This window comes from Hordeum vulgare, chromosome 3H (assembly GCF_904849725.1).
Source record: "Hordeum vulgare subsp. vulgare chromosome 3H, MorexV3_pseudomolecules_assembly, whole genome shotgun sequence".
NCBI classification, from domain to species: Eukaryota; Viridiplantae; Streptophyta; class Magnoliopsida; order Poales; family Poaceae; genus Hordeum; species Hordeum vulgare.
In genome coordinates, this window is record NC_058520.1 from 113665092 (window position 1) to 113675464 (window position 10373).

Here is a 10373-nt window from a genome sequence, read left to right on the forward strand (position 1 = left end):
GGTGCTTTGAGAAAGGAGATCCAAAATCACAGCCAAATGAGCAAGAACATGGGTTTGAGCTGCGAAACAATTTTATCTCGAGCTGGAAGAAGAGGCTGGGAGCTGGAATGAGTGGAGGGGGTCCCTGTGGGCCCCACAAGCTTGCACACCGCCACCAAGGGGGGGGGGGGTGGCGGTGGCAGGGCTTGTGGCCCACTGGTCTGGGCCCCATGCCAGCTCTCAGGCCCAGTAATTTTCAAAAATTCCAGAAAAAATCATACTAAAATTTCAGGACCATCGGAGAACTTTTATTTTCAAGGTATTTTTCTCTGGGACGCTAAAACAGAAAACAGGAAAAACTAAACTAATTCTATCATTTTTCTTCTAAGCAACAGAAAATGAAAGCTCAAAACAGAGGTATGTGACTCTTTGATTCATCCATTTCATGGTCATCGAAAGAAATCCGACAATGGGGTTGATCAAATCCTTATGACAAAACCTTCTCGAATCGCAAGAGAGAATGGAGAATTTCCGGGTAGCCACTAAGTCACCTCAATGGGGATATGTATCTCCCCAAAAAGCAAATCATACTTCATCTTGACACGAGGAATAGGGCATTCAAAGCTCCCAATGAGAATCGATGAAGTCTTTTCGATAGCATTGATGCAATGTACTTGATATCGTTTCTTCGGAAAGTGCACGGTGTGCTCATTACCATTGACATGGAAAGTGACATTGCCTTTGTTGCAATCTATAATAGCCCCTGCATTGTTTAAAAAGGGTCTTCCGAGGATGACAGCCATGTCATCGTCCTCGGGAATATCCAAGATAATAAAGTCTGTTAAGATAGTGGTGTTAGCAACCACAACAGGCACATCCTCGCAAATGTCGATAGGGAAAGCAGTTGATTTGTCGGCCATTTGCAGAGAAATTTCGGTGGGTGTCAACTTATCCAATTCAAGTCTACGATAAAGAGAGAGCGGTATAACACTAACACCGGCTCCAAGGTCACATAAGGCAATTCTTACGTAGTTTCCTTTAATGGAACAAGGTATAGTGGGCACTCCGGGATCACCAAGTTTCTTAGGAGTTCCACCTTTGAAAGTGTAATTGGCAAGCATGGTGGAGATCTCAAGATCTGGTATCTTTCGTTTATTAGTCACGATATCTTTCATGTACTTGGCATACGGAGACATCTTGAGCATATCGGTTAACCGCATCTGGAGAAAGACGGGTCTTATCATTTCAATAAAGCGCTCAAAATCCTCATCATCCTTTTTCTTGGATGGCTTAGGAGAAAAGGGCATAGGTCTCTGAACCCATGGTTCCCTTTCTTTACCATGCTTCCTAGCAGTGAAGTCATTCTTATCGTATCTCTTAGGTTGTGGGTTATCAAGATTAACCGTAGGTTCAATCTCCACATCCTCATCATTGCTAAGTTGAGCATTATTATGAACATCACTGTCCATATTGTCACGAGGTTCGTGTTCATCACCTGATTGTGTTTCTGCATCAGACGCAGAAATATTATTAGGTTCTTCAGGTGTGACAGTATTTGGTGAACTGGCATGTAGGTTTCTATCATCCTTCTTCTTCTCCTTAGGATGAGTGGATGTATTAGCATTGATTCCTTGAGAATCTTGATCAATTCTCTTAGGATGACCTTCAGGATACAAAGGTTCCTGAGTCATTTTGCCTCCTTGTGACGCCCTCGATTTAATCTTACGCTAATCATACACGCAAATGCGTACGACCAAACCCAAGGACTCACGGGAAGATATCAGAACACAACTCTAGACACAAATAAAATAGCATCAGCTTCATATTACAAGCCAGGGGCCTCGAGGGCTAGAATACGAAAGCTCGATAAACACACGAGTCAGCGGAAGCAACAAATATCTGAGTACAGACATAAACATGGGGTGCCTTAGAGAAGGCTAGCACAACAGATACAACGATCGAACGAGGCGAGGCCTCCTGCCTGGGAACCTCCTAACTACTCCTGATCCTCAGCGTCCCCCACGTAGTAGTAGGCACCGTCGGGGTAGCAGTCGTCGGCGGCGGGGACCTCCATCTCCTGGGCTCCATCATCTGGTCGCAGCAAACGGATCAAGGGAACAAGGGGGGAGCAAAGCAGCAGTGAGTACTCATCCAAAGTACTCGCAAGTCTTACATCAGAACTATTCTAATTATGCATCAGTATCAAAGAAGGGGGGGTGTATATGTGGACTGACTGCAGTAATGCGAGAATAGAGAGAGAAGGCCTAGTCCTATCGAAGACTAGCATCTTCAGGGTCTTGCAGCAATAGACGAGAGTAGAACAGGGGTAAAACATAAATAGTCATATTGTTGCAGCAATATTAAAGTGAGGTCACGCCTAAGGATCCTCCCTCGACTCCCTGCGAGGAAGCAATCCCGAGGCAAACTAATTCCAGTTAAGTAACAATTGTAGTTGTAAAAGATCGGGGCACAACTCCAAGTCGTCCTGTAACCGTGGACACGGCTATCCGAATAGTTAATTTTCATCCCTGCAGGGGTGCACCACATGTCCCGTCACGCTCGATAACACTCTGGCCGGACATACTTTTCTGGGTCCTACCCGGCCTCGGAATATCGACACGTCGCAGCCCCACCTAAGACTAATCAGAGAGGCCAGCCCACCGGTCTAAATCCTAAGCACAAAGGGTTCCTGGGCCCAGTTCCCCTTCACGCTCCTGCACGTGGCGTGGGCGGCCGACGTCAGTCCTAGCATCCCTTAATCACAAGTGCGATGCATCTCGGGACCACTCGGGCGCGCGCCGCTACATTGCTGGCATCTGAAAAGCTTCGGCTGATACCGCGACGCCGAGTACCCATAATTCTTCCCGCGTAGCCGGTTAGTGCGAAAAGGTCTCCGACCAACCTAGATCAAATACCCAAATCCATTAGCATTTTAATTAGGCCAGCAACACAATCTCCGGGAATCCACCCGTCTTACAACTAAACACCAATGATCCCAGTAACATGGTCGAGTAACTGTGTGGTTGTAACATCGGGGGGAACCCGAGGTATCACCCTCGTTGGATTCCGAACGATGTACCCGTCAAGGTGGGCTTAGAGGAATCACCCTCGGGGGTCCCACACTCGCGGGGTTGCACGACAGAGGCGTCATCGGGAATGGTGAAAGAGGAATCACCCTCGAGAACCACGACTGACTAGCTATACTACAGAGATATCATCAGGAGTACTTAGCGAGGCGTCACCCTCGGTACCCGATAGTATCCCTGTAGCGTCGTACAACGAAGGGGGTGTATGTGTTGTGTCGGGTCTGGCTCGTCGATCAGAGATCGAGATTGAAAACAAGCGGGGCAACTGAACTACGGGGTCAGAGGGGATGACTGCTCCAGCTATACTAAGCATATTTAAAGTACAAGACTGAAAGTAGCAGTTCATCAAAAATACGCTATGCATCAGATATAGGAGCTAACTACAACAGTAGCAAAATACTAATGCAAGAAGTAGGAAGAAAGACATAGGCGATATAGGAATGATCAAGGGGGGTTTGCTTGCCTTGCCGCTCTGCGGCAAAGGACTGATCGGCAGGGTCGTAGATGTACCCGGCAGCAGCGTTAGTCTCGAGGTCTACCGGTAAGAAGAGGGGGAAGAAACAATAAATAATAGCACCGATGCAACACAAAGCATGACATGGAAAGATGCATGCTAGACATGAGCTAACGCAGCAACATCCGTCATAGACGGGTCGGAAGAATATCTGACGATATTTTCCGGGTCTCGGGCTACTGCCGGTTATACTGGAAACGATGGAAAAGTTCCATGTTTGCTATGCTAGGGACGCGCGATAGACGAATGGACCGTGTATCCGGGTTCGTCTCCTTTTGCTGATCAGCTTTCATGTTAAAAATATTTTGATCTGACTTACGGATTATTTAATATTAATTTTTAAAGTTTTATTAATTATTTAAGAATTAAAAACAGATTTAGTTATTTTAATAAAATCCTATTATGACATCATCGCGATGTCATGCTGACATCAGCTGTTGACTGGTCAACTGACCAGCGGGTCCCGAACGTCACAGGCACAAGTTTTTATTAAGATTAATTATTAATTAATCAGATTAATTTAGTGGGGGACCCACGTGTCATACTCTAATTATTCTAATTAATTAATTTAACTAATATATCTATTTATTTATTTAATAAAACATTATTTTTTATTATTTATATTAACTATCGCGTGGGGCCTCCGTGTCATAGACAGCGGGTGCATTGGCCCCACCGATAAGTGGCCTAAGGCTATTTAGTCATTTTATTATAGATACCTAACCGTGCAAATATCGTATTCCTCTAAATATCCATATACGCAAATACATACATCGCATCTCATACATACATACGTAATACATATATTTCTTTTTCTTTTAACTCAACACACTCTCATCTCTCTCTGTCAACAGACAACAGAGAACACAACTCTCTGCTAACTCAACATAGAAGAACCAAATGTTCAATCCTTCATACCGGAGTCTACCGTCGACGGATCGGGGTCCCGTTTGCCGGAACGGAACCGGGGCGGTGAGGGGAACGCGGCGGTGGGAGGAGCCCGAGGAGGGGCTCACCAACGGTGACGAGACGGCCCGATGAAGCCGGAGTTCACGGGAAGCGGAGGTGACGGCGGTGATGACACGGTGGTGGTGATGGTGGTGATGCGCCGGCGAGGGCCTCCCGGAGCCGTGGTGGTGGTGGTCGCTGGAGTTGGTGAAGGGGGCCGGCCGATGGTGGCCCGGGGGATGGCCGGCCGAGGTGTGGGGGCTCGGGTTGGGGCCGAGAGGGGCCGGCCGACGGGATGGGGAGGGCCCCGGCCGCCGGATCCGGAGGGGTGGTGGCCGGCTCTAGGGGAGAGGCGAGGGAGGCCGGCGGTGGAGGCAAGGTGGGTAAGGAGGCCGGGGGTGGGGAGGTGCTGGCCGACGTGGTGGAGGGCCGAGGGGCTCGCCGGCCGGGAGTAGAGGGGCCGACGGGGGGAGAGGCCGCCAGCGGGAGGAGGCAGGAGAGGGGCGCCGGCCGAGGTGGGGCGAGGTGGAGAGGAGGGTCGTTGGGGGGGGGTCTGGTCCTGGTGCGTGGGGGACTGGGAGGGAGAGGGAGTTACGGGAGAGATGGGAGGTGGGGGGCGCTGTCGGTGGGGGGTGGGGCCCCCCACGAGGGGGAGGCTGGCGGCGCTCGGTGGGAGGGGAGGGAGCGAGAGGGGCTCCCTCGCCAGGGGGGAGGCGCTAGGGTTCTGGCCGGTTGGGCCTCTTGGCCCAGCCAGGCCAGGGGGTGGGTTTTTTTTTTGTTGCTTTGTTTTGTTTTATTTTGTTTTCTTTTTTCCTTTTTTTATTATTTCTTTCTTTCCTTTTTTTCATTATTATTTTTAATAATTTCCTTTTTATATATATTCTTTTAATATTTGTAATGAACTCATAAAGTACTTTCCTTTTGCTTTCAAATTTTGGATCCGGACAGACTCGAATCAACTGGGTGTGAGATGGAAATTCGATGACGTGGCATCATTAGCGGTTGATCACTGTAGCTTAATTACAATAATTACTGTTGCAAAAGTCGAGGATGTCACAATTCTCCCCTACTAACAAGAATTCTCGTCCCGAGAATTAAGAGGTAGAGGGAAAGAGCCCGGGGTATTCATCACGAAGATGATCCTCGCGTTCCCCAGTGGCTTCAGCTCTAGAATGATTTGACCACTACACCTTAAGGAACTTGGTGACTTTGCGACGAGTCTTACGTTCGGCTTGGTCGAGAATGCGAACCGGATGCTTCTTATAAGAGATGTCTTGTTGCAGCTCAAGCATACCATGATCCACTGCTCGAATAGTGTCCTTGAAGCAGCGACGGAGCTGAGAAACATGGAAGACATCATGAACCTGAGAAAGGTTCGCCGGCAGTTCCAATTGATAAGCCACTCTTCCACGCCTTTCGAGAACAGTGAAAGGACCAATATAACGAGGAGCTAACTTGCCCTTGATTTCGAAACGGTGTGCACCTCTCATTGGTGTGACACGAAGATGTGTTTTTGCCAGGTTGATAGACCATATCCTGAGGATGACGGTCATACTGACTTTTCTGACGAGACTGAGCAGCCTTCAGATTCGCATGAATAATGCGGACTTGATCTTTAGTATGTTGAATAATATCCAGACCGAAGAGTGATCGGTCCATTGAACGGTGGCTCGAGAATTTTCATACTAAACCAAGTGTAAAGGATAACTAGAAGTCAAAGATGTACAGGAGAGCCAGGTTTCAATCCTGTGGAACTTTGGGTTATGGGTCCACCAGGTGGGCCGAGAGTAGGCAGAGGGGTGACATACTATACGGTGTTGGTAGCAAGACATGTCAGAGGGTAACCTGTCAGTAATGTTGGCAACAACGTCAGTACCAAGGGCGGGGAACGAATAGAACCATTTTCCTGCTCGTTGAAACGAGGCAGACCAATAGGCAAGGCTCTCGTCCAGCGGTGGCTACCAGAATGTTATCCATAATAATTAGCAGGGTCTACAGAGTGGTAAACCAAGAATTTTACCTAAGCAGGGAATTAACACTGCTTAGATAAGTTATGCCACAATAAAAAATCAAACAGACCAATGGGAGGGAAAATGTGTTCACACACACACAAGTATTAGAGTATACCATTCCCGAGGAAATCATAGAGTACGGTATACATGATAGGTCATCCAGAACATAACCATCTTGGTAAAGAGACAAGAAGAATCAACATGTTTATCCATACCATGCGGTTTGGATAATTGATCAGGAACAATTTAGCATCGCGCTTCCAATGTTCCTGTTGAAATTTAAATTACCACATCCGTGCTTTGGGGTAGTATCGACATGGTCATCAGATAAAGGTTGGACTTATGGGTATACAAGAGGAACCAGGAGGGACAACTTACAAAGCTAAGTCATACAATTTCCTCATGGTAGAATGGCGAACCTTACATATGGAAGGATTTATAACAATAGGTCCTCCGACCCAGTGTGCCAGACAAGACATCACTGTACCGGTTTTCCTAAAGACCAAAGTTATAATTATTGGGAAATGTTCCAACCATCATATCTGCCAGAGAATTAGATCTGATTGGTGCCGGGACACCACACACTCAAGATGACTGAGAAGAAAAATGAAGACGCAAGATTCTCATGATATGAACTACACAAGCAATTCTTGAATCAAGAGTTTGATTTAATACATATGAACACAATGTCAAGACATTCATGCCCACATAGAATTTGTACATCAAAATGCAACTGGGTTCTCATTTGGACACCATCATCGAGGATAACAAGGCTCCATGTGTAAGTATGGATTAGCTCTTATGAAAGAACTTCTTTTCCTTGATCAAATCAGTCAGTAGCTTGTGGTGCTAAGAGAAATTATGTGGAGTGAAGATAGCAAATCATCAAAACATATAACACTTCGCACATGCGTGAATGACTTGGGGTGGCCAGAGAGGAAGTGGAATAAAACTTCCTCGTATTCATGGCGGTAAGAACATACATGAACTTTGGGAAACATTCCTGCTACCCAACATATTATTCGTGAGGTAGGCACGAAGATAATGCTTTCAAAAGCTTCATCATGAACCATGGAGAACTTGAGGGTGCGGCCGATGGGCTCAACAACAATCCCATAAGATTTAGATAGGGATGAATTTCCAAATTTTATAATATCAAGGAGATAGCATTTGTCAAATCAAATGGTATAATGTCGTATGTTCAAGGGAACAACAACAATTAAACATTGGTTGAATGGTGCGCTCGGAAATACGGACGGAGCAGCACAACCAATGTCAAAAATGATGAGCCTACACCCAACACACTAAGAATGAAACAATCAATTCTTAACCTCAAGGCAAAAGGGTTGCCAGAAGTATTGGAATCACACATCAGGGTTCACTTGTTGGTATTCCGGTTTGAAACAACACGACACCAAGAAATGAATCGTGATGGCGAGAAGTATTACTATATCAAGAATTCTTAAGAGGTGCACAATTCTCACGACATCCTTGACATAAAGATGGTAATACTCCAAGGTAGAAGATAACATAAGCTGAATAGCAAGGAACTTAAGGGACAACACCAAACATGAACACGTTTGTGTTGGAGGGAAGGTAAACAATGATGCCGATGATAATAGAATCATCGAGGGGCAAGGATGGTTTTTGTCAACATGCATTCGATTGATACCCTGTAAGAGCTCAGAATGCTGATGGTGATCACGACACATTTGTCGAGAAATTTCACGAAGATGTAATCAATCAGCGACGACATCAAGCAAGGGAATGAGGAAGCAAGAGGTTGTCAGAATCACAGTTAAGACTGCTAGCTTAGAATTGAGATCGCCTTTTAAGACAACCAACACGGTGTTGAAAGATTGTTGTAAGCTTAATAACTTGAAATGACATGATCGAGTACAAACTCGTAAACAAGGAAGATTACTAATATTTGTTGAATCGTAATGCGTACTCGATTCAGTTATCGATGTACTTGCGCGTCCAACAACTCAAACACGAGGAAACTGGAATTAATGAAAATATCATAGCTGATGAGGAGCTCATAAGGAGTTCCATAGCTCCGCGATATCGTCGAGCTACAAGGAATAATACTCAGAGGTAGAACAACGTCAAGGTTTGGACCGATGTATTGATCTGAAGAAGACAAGTACTTTAACTCATCTGAGAATGAAGTCAAGGTAGGAAAACATGGTCGGAACCACGATTGTAAAGGACAAGATCACAGATACCAGATTTAAACCACCTAATGAAAGATTATTGTTATGAGAAATTTCTATGATAGGATCAACGTCATTTCTATGGGCATGAACACAAAGTTCAAGGTCGACTCCCACTTCATCAATGCATCACCTGCCACTTACTCCTCGCCTTTGATCAAGTTGTAGCTTAAAAAGATTATCTGGCAAAACACCAGAAGAGCAAGACTTGTGAAAACCCTTTAGGTCATATTGATTAAGGAAGGCACAGGTTCAACCCATCGGGGCATCTTAGGAACATATACCACAAACTTCAAGAGTAAATAACACATGCTTGAAGAGCATGGCTGACAAATCGTATGGTACAACTTATCAAAGGGAGAAGACACAATTTACCAATGGCATCATGTGTCAGGGGAAACAGGCACAAGAATTTTCTAAAGCAAAGGATGTCGTCGGACAATAACTCAAATGAGTCTGGCAATCCACAAATGATCTGATGTGAGTATCGGTACTCAATCAGAGGGGGTAAAACGCAAGGCATCAGATTATAGAACACCTGAAAAATACTGATACTTAACTACCAAAGGAATTAAGATTTCCAGATTGGTGTATCATAAACAGATGCTCCGATCAAATACAAGTAGGTTGATTGGACTTAGATGGACAACCAACCAAAAATTGATTGGGCGAGAACCCGCTCCGTTTGGAAGGACGTCTGAGCCGGAAGATAATTCATGAGTATCAACAGATGATTGTGTGCATTCACCCAAAGCTAGAATCAATAAGATCACAGGAAAATGCACAAGGAATTTTAATGAATGCGGCTAGTCATATGGATTTAACCATAACGCAAGCAGGTGAGAAAGGTCATGAACATTAGGCTACGGAGGATTTCGGAAGACCGAATAGTAAGTCATAGAACTTTCGAAACCCATGACAACTGATGATGGACGAATCCCCGATAAGGTAATTCGTTGCATCTCGTAATAACAAGAACAATTGGAGAAGAAAGTATGAACGACATATGTATGTAGTCATCCATAGTGGTAGTCGGAGGAAAGGAAATCGCAAGAGCGATAGGCACTAGTTCTCGAGATAACATCAGAGAGTAACTTTGGAGTCTTCTGATAGATCAAACCATCGTCTGAAATACGAGACTCCCTGGGAGAAAATATTTATGCGAACCTAATGTTAGAGTTAGTAAAATCTTTAACCCGAAAGAGAAGAGAGAGTAGAGCCCAGAGTATAGGAAAGGAGTAAAAGATACTAATACCACCCAATTGAGATGTGGGCCCGTAAGCCACAGCATCAGTGTTAGTAAATTTTTTCAAACACTAGACTCAACTTCGGCCAAGGAGTTGGAAAGGGGGCTACCTACAGGCAGTTGGCTCTGATACCAACTTGTGACGCCCTCGATTTAATCGTACGCTAATCATACACGCAAATGCATACGACCAAACCCAAGGACCCATGGAAAGATATCACAACACAACTCTAGACACAAATAAAATAACATCAGCTTCATATTACAAGCCAGGGGCCTCGAGGGCTAGAATACGAAAGCTCGATAAACACACGAGTCAGCGGAAGCAACAAATATCTGAGTACAGACATAAACATGGGGTGCCTTAGAGAA